The following is a 7,851-nucleotide window of genomic DNA, read 5'->3' on the forward strand; positions in this document are numbered from 1 at the left end:
TATCTCTCCATCCATTTTGAATGCTAGTCTTGCTGGATAAAGTATTCTTGGTCTCATGTTCTTCTCATTTAATACCATGAGTATATCTTGCCAGCCCTTTCTGGCTTGCCAGGTCTCTGTGGACATGTCTGTCGTTATTCTGATGGGCTTTTCTCTGTATGAAAGGAGCCTCTTTGTCCTAGGGGCTTCAAGAGATTATATCTACAATTATGATTCCTCAATTTGAGTTTCAGGTGCCTTGATGTTTTATTGGCATGTATAATATTGGGTGGAGACCTTTTAGCCTCTAGTACATGCACGCTGGTTCCATTCACGAGATTGGGAAAATATTCATGAAGGACTTGTTCCACTATATCTTCTAGACTTCTTTCTTTCTCCTCCCCTTCAGGGATTCCAATAATTCTGATGTTGGAATGATTCATGGCATCATTTATTTCCCTGATTCTGTTTTTGTGGTTTCTATGCTATTTGTTCCAGGGTTCCTCCTGTTCCTTTCTCTCTATCTGTTTGTCCTCCAGATCACTAATTCTATCTTCTGTCTCAGTTACCCTAGCTTTGAGAGAATTTAGATTAGTTTGGAACTCATTGAGACCATTGTGAACCTCATTCCTGGTAGCTTTCAGTTCTGCCCTAACATTGTGAACATCATTCCTGGTCGCTTTCTTTTCTACCCTAATCAGTACCGTATGATCATCCATGGCTTTCTCCGACCTAGCTATTACCTGGATAATTGTTAGCGTGAATTCTCTTTCTGATATATTTTCTGTGTTGATAGTTGTTAGGCCCATCCTCTGTATTTTTCTTCTGTTGGGCATTCCTCCTCCTATTAATTTTGGTGAGAGATGACAGAATGGATGTAGCTGGATGTATCAACCATGGTGCAGTCAAGGTGCACTCTGGAACACTTTGAGCAATCAGAATTCCCCACCCAAATGAGAGAAAAATGAAAGAAAAAGAAAAAAGAGAGAGAGAGAGGGAAACAGGGAAAAAAGGGAAGATAAAAGATAAGCTTCAGCCCAAATGGGCCCCAAGGTAAGACTGATGAAGTATAGAAACAAAAACAGACAAAGAAAAAGACTGATAAAAGTATATGGCAAGGGAAAAAAATATATGTAAATAAAGGAGCCCCAAGTTTAAGATTTATATACTATCAGTACAAACAAAAAAAGACACAGAAACACTGGTGGAAGAAAGAGTTGGGAGAGTGGTTACAAATTATCAGTGTGGGCAAGGAAGTTTGTTTTGATCCTTCCTGGATGTATCTTGATATCTTTGTTAAAGGACTCAACTTTCCTAAGATAAAGGGGGATTAAAAATTGGTTTACCTATAGGGGCAGCATTTATTGGGGAAAGGGGATTACCTTGAAGTTAAACTCTGTACAAATATTAGAAATTAAAAATAACAAAAGGAATAAACTAGACTAAACTAACCTACAATTAAAAATTATAAAATAAAAAAAATTATAAAATAGAAATGCAAATGAAAAACACAGATGTATGTATAAAAAATTTCAGGTTAGAATGTTATTATGGAATTTGATGTACTGGACGTCTAACTGTGATGGTAAGTAGGTTAAAAAATTATCTATATAAAAACAAAATAAACCAGAGTAGTGGGATCAAGTTAAAAATAAAAGTTTTCCTATGAAGTAGTGGTGGTTGTTCTCTTGCAGTCTTTTTTTTTTTTTTTTTCCTGGTTGATTTTCTGGAGGAGGGACCTGCCACGTGGGTTTTCAATCAATGATGTTCTCTGAGTTAAGTCTTCTAGCCTCGCTCAAGGGGGTGGGTTCTGGGGAACCTTTTTTTTTTTTTTCAGGTTTTTGTTCTCTGGAGGTTTTTATGTTTGTTCACTTTTTTTTTCTCTCTCACCTTGATCGCTTTTGATGATTTTTGAAGGTTTAGAGGAAAGCAAACTGCATCCTGACCTCCCTTCAGATAGAAGCCTCAGTATGGTCCCCTGTCGGTGTTGCAGATGCCATATAAATTCCTCCTTGGCCGCTGGCAGAGCATGTTCTGAATCGCTGTCCCTGGGGATGCAGGATCTTCTGCTTGTACCCAAAACCACGGCAGCGGTGGCTGTCTGTGCAGCTCCAGACTGCCAGAGAGGTTCCAAGCAGTGATCACACACAGAGATTTTCCTGCTGGCCTGGGCTGGGAGTGTCTGGTCTTTCTGGATCTAAGAGCGCCGGGCTTGTTCACACCTCTTTCAGGGGAGGGTGTTGGTCAAGAGCGCATCTCAGCTCTGTAGCAAGGCTCTGCATTCTGCCATCTGGCGAGGCTCCCAGCCCCTCACAAGAGCCAGACCCCGGGCATTTGCGGATGCACTGGTGGCTCAGGGATCAAGATCTGGTTTATCCACAGCACTCTCTCTGGACCAGTGACAGGGGAGGCTGTCCTGGGTCCAGGGAGTTAAGCTTCTGTCCCTAGCCACCCCGATTCCCATAATCCACCCCCCCCCAAGATCCTTTGCTCTTTTTGAGTGCTTTCAACCAGTCTCCAAGTTAATGCTGGTCCCCAGATGCAGGGCACTCTCGTATTAGGGGTTGCTTTCCAATCACTCTGCTTTACCTGCCCACTGGTGTCTTCTGCCCCTGTCGAGATCCAGACATGTATAATTCTGATATCAGGCTGATTTCATGGATGATCAGAGCTCTTTGGTTGAGAATAAGCTCACTGTAGGGTACAGGTTGAAATGGTGCCTCCTCCTACTTCCCCGCCATCTTGTCTCCCCCAATCTATTCTTTCAATGCCATCCTGATCAAAATTGCACCAGCGTTTTTCATAGAGGTGGAACAACCAGTCCTAAAATTTGTATTGAAAAAGAAGATGCCCCAAATTGCTAAGGACATGCTGAAAAAGAAAAAACAAAACTGGGGGCATCACGTTGCCTGATTTCAAGGTTTGCTACAATGCCGTGATCACTACGACACCATGGTACTGGCAGAAAAACAGACACATAGGCCACTGCAACGGAGTAGAGAGCTCAGGTATTGACCCTTAACTTTATAATCAAATAATCTTTGACAAGGCATGGAAAAAATATACAGTGGGACAAAGACAGTCTCTTTATAAAAATTGTATTGGGAAAATAGGACAGCTTTATGTTGAAGAATGAAACTCGACCATTCTCTTACAGCATACACAAGGATAAACTCGAAATGGATAAAATATCTGAACATGAGGCAGGAATCCATCAGAATCCTAGATGAGAACATAGGCCATAACGACTTAGACATTGACCACAGAAACTTCTTTCAAGAAATGTCTCCAAAGACAAAGGAAACCAGAGCAAAAATGAACTTCTGGGACTTCATCAAGGTCAAAACTTACTGCACACCAAACAGTCAACAAAACAAAGAGGCAACCCAAAGAATGGGAGAAGATATTCATAAAGGACACTACAGAGAAAGGGCTGATACCCAAGATCTATAAAGAACTGCTCAAACTCAGCATAAATTAAAAAAAAAAAAACAGATAATCTGGTAAAAAAATCATCATATAATAATAAACAATTATATAAACAATTAATAACTCATAAAAATTATTAATTAATTATAATTAATAATAATATGTGATAAACAGTTATCATATAGTCTCACTCGTGGAGAATAAGGAATAACACGGAGGATATTGGGATTTGGAGAGGAGAAGAGTGTTGGGGGAAATTGGAGGGGGAGATGAACCATGAGGGACTGGACTCTGGGAAATAAACTGAGGGTTTTGGAGGGAAGGGGGTGAGAGGTTGGGTGAGCCTCCTGTTGGTTGGTGGGCAGGTACATAAACAATGAGTCTTGGAACACTAAAAAAATAAAACTAATTTAAAAAAAAAGAATGCAAATGGAAAGATTTCTATATATCCTGTTCCCTAAGACCTGGAACTTTCCATCCGTTTATGATCAGTAAACTTGGTGTGAGCTGTTTATTATGGACATTTAGGGGAAATTCCTCTTGAGGTAATTCTCAGGTGGATTTGCCCTGGGCAAACAGCTCCTCCAGCGCCCAGTGAGGCCGACCATGTTGTAAGCTGCTCCAGTCTCCAGCAGATGGCGTTGTTCTGCTCCCTATGGACTACCAGCCCTATTGGGCAGGATGAATATGGCAGAGCCTCCTAAACTTGGAGCTGAAAATTCATGCTCCCACTCTTCAGCTACACCACAGAGAAAGTCAATCAATCTTTTTTCTCACTGGCTTCCAGGAGAAACCTGTGTTCAAACTTGTACTCGTGCAAACATTTTTATTGCTTAGACACACAATTGAGCATGACAGACTCCTTGACTACAGACCCACTCTGTTCCTCCCAGGGGAGAAGAGGATTGCACATTAAAAAAATGTAATGTCCCTAAGGCTGAGATCCATCACTCAGGCCCTATAGACATACGCAGCTGCCCCATAAGTCCAGGATGGTCTGCTGTCTCTCTCTCTCTTTTTGTTTTTGTTTTTAATTTTATTTATTTATTTGAAAGAGAGAGAGAGAGATAGCGAGAGAACCCATGTCACCTGCTCCAATACCCTGCTGGGCACCACAGACACAGGTGCCTGAACCTCGAAGGCTGGGAGGAGCAAGCCTTGACAACATCCCAGGGTTTGCTCAGTATCCCTAGTACAACAAGGCACTTTCTGCTTGTGGGTTGGAGTACAAGATCCAGGAACAAATGGGGACTGGATTTTTGCCTCATTTTGTTTTCTACCTCACTTTTCCTATTGGTTTCTAATCCACTTGTTTTCTGAATGTAACCTGACTAGATATAAATATGGTCACATGCAAGCTCTGAATGTTTTAATTACACCTAGTTTGACCTTTGAAACAAAAGAGTAGAGTGCCACCGACCTGGGTAATGGAGTTTGTTGGTGACAGGTGTTTCCCTGCATTGAAATGTCAGCCATGATGCTTTCTTTCCTGTTTATTTGTTGAAATAGATTTAACATATTGTGCAATATTACTTTCAGTGGTACACTACATTTATTCAATTCTGTACCTTACTGGGAGCTCATCATGATAAATGTGTTCTTCATCACTTTGTCTTTTTTTCCCATGCTCACCCACCTGCTCTCTGAGAACCAACTGTTTGTTTTCTAGTTAAGTCCATTTCTTGGTTTGTCTCTTTTTTCTTTGCCTGTTTGTTTTGTATCTTTAGTCCACCTATGAGTTAAATCATAGGTTATTTTTCTTTCTCTGATTTATTTGGCTTAGCAATATACTCTGTAGCTCCATCCATGTCATTGCAAATGGCAAGATTTCACTCTTCTTGATGACTGAGTATTATTGCGTATATATACCACAACCTATTATCTACTCATCAGTCAATGAACACATGGCTGTTTCCATAATCTAATGATTGTGCATAATGCTGCTATAAACGTAGGGGTGACAGTAACCATTTGACTTAGTGCTTTTTTTTTTTTTTTTTGTACTTTATCTGGTAAGTAACCTGTAGTGTGATTGCTAGACTGTACAGTACTCCTATTATTCACTTTCCAGGACCTTCCTTTTATGCATCAGTTTGCAATCCCACCAAGAATGTATGAGGTTTCTCTTTCTCTGCACTCTTGCCTACATCTGTTGTTTCCTGTGTTATTTTAGCCATACTGATCGGTATGAGGTGGTATATCTTTGCATTTTTTTAAAGATTTTTAAAATTTATTTGACAGACAAAGATCACAAGTAGGCAGAGAGGCAGGCAGAGAGAGAGGAAGGGAAGCAGGCTCCCTGCCAAGCAGAGAGCCCAATGAGGAGCTCGATCCCAGGATGCTGGGATCATGACCTGAGCCAAAGGCAGAGGCTTTATCCCACTAAGCTACCCAGGTGCCCTGTCTCTTTGTGGTTTTGGTTTGCATTTCCATGATGATGAATGATGGTGAACATCTTTTCATGTTTCTGTTGGCCATATGGATGCCTTTGGAATATGTCTGCTCATATTTTCTGCCCAACATTTGAAGGGATAGATTATTTGGTTTTGGGGGTTGAATTGTATAACTTCATTTTACATTCTGGATTATAACCCTTAAAATAATTTAAATATGGAGAGAGAACTAAATAAATTCCAAGAACTTATTTCTAAGGTATTTTATTTACATTTTATTTAATTTTTTTGTTTGTTTGTTTTTCTAATATTAAAAAAAATCAATTCAACCAGAAACATACCTCATTAGGTTTTGGTGTAATATCCAGCGAATCATTATTTGTGTATAACATCCAGTTCTCATCATATCACATTCTCTCCTTAATGCCCATCATGCAGTTACCCATATGCCCAAAGAACTCCATTTCCAGTAACCCTCACTTTCTTCCCCGGAGTTAAGAGTCTTTCATAGTTTGTATCCCTCTCTAATTTCTTCCCTTCAGTTATCTCTCCCTCCCCTATGATCCTCTGTGCTATTCCTCATATTCCACCTAAGAGTGAAACCATATGTTAATTATCTTTCTCTGATTGACTTATATCACTTAGCATAATATTCTCCAGTTCCTTCCACATTGATGTGAATGGTAGGTATTCGTCCTTTCTGATAGTTGAGTAATATTCCATTATATATATGAACAAATATATTTTAAATAATTTTTATTAACATATAATGTATTATTTGCCCCAGGGTCACAAGTCTGTGAATCATCAGGTTTACACATGACACAGCATTCACCATAGAACATACCCTCCCCAATGTCCATAACCCAACCACCCAATCCCTACCCCCCACCCCACAGCAACCCTCAGTTTGTTTTGTGAGACTAAGAGTATCCTATGGTTTGTCTCCTTCCTGATCCCATCTTGTTTCCTTTTTTAATTTCTAACCTCTCACAACCCTCCTCCCTGTCTCTCAAATTCCTCATATCAGAGAGAGCAAATGAAAATTGTCTTTCCCTGACTGGTTTATTTCATTCAGCATAATACCCTCTAGTTCTGTCGACATCATTACAAAAGGCAAGATTTCATGGTTTTTGATGGCTGCATGGAATTCCCATTGTGTGTGTGTGTATGTGTGTGTGTGTGATCACATCTTCTTTATCCATTCATCCATTGATCCATTGATGGACATCTAGGTTCTCTCCATAGTTTGACTATTATGGGCATTGCTGCTCTAAACATTCCAGTGTATGTACCCCTTCAGTTCACTGCATTTGTATCCTTAGGGTAAATACTCAGTAGTGAGATTTCTGAATACTAGGGTAGCTCTATTTTCAACTTTTTGAGGAACCTCCATACTGTTTTCCAGACCGGCTGTACCAGCTTGAATTTCCACCAACAGTGTAGGAGGGTTCCCCTTTCTCCACATCCTCACCAGCATCTGTCATTTCCTGACATGTTAATTGTAACATTTCGGACTGAATATGGTTTTCCTTTGTATTTCCCCGGTGCTGAGTGATGTGGAGCACATTCTCATGTGTCTGTTGGTCATCTGGATGTCTTCTTTGCAGAAATGCCTGTTCATGTCCTCTGCCCATTTCTTGATTGGATTATTTGTTCTTTGAGTGTTGAGTTAGATAAGTTCTTTATAGATTTTGGATACTAGCCCTTTATCTGATATGTTATTTGTAAATATCTTCTCCCATTCGGTCAGATGTCTTTTGGTTTTGTTGACTGTTTCCTTTGATGTACAAAAGCTTTTGCTTTTGATGAAGTCCCAATAGTTTATTTTTGGCCATCCTTCCCTTGCCTTTGGCGATGTTTCTATGAAGAAGTTGCTGTGGCTGAGGTCAAAGAGGTTGTTGCCTGTGTTCTCCTCAAGGATTTTGATGGATTTTGATGGATTCCCTTCTCACATTGAGGTCCTTCATCCATTTTGAGTCTATTTTCATGTGTTGTGTAAGGAAATTATCCAGCTTCATTTTTCTGCATATGGCTGTCCAATTTTCCC

This window comes from Mustela erminea, chromosome 3, assembly GCF_009829155.1.
Source record: "Mustela erminea isolate mMusErm1 chromosome 3, mMusErm1.Pri, whole genome shotgun sequence".
Classification (NCBI taxonomy): domain Eukaryota; kingdom Metazoa; phylum Chordata; class Mammalia; order Carnivora; family Mustelidae; genus Mustela; species Mustela erminea.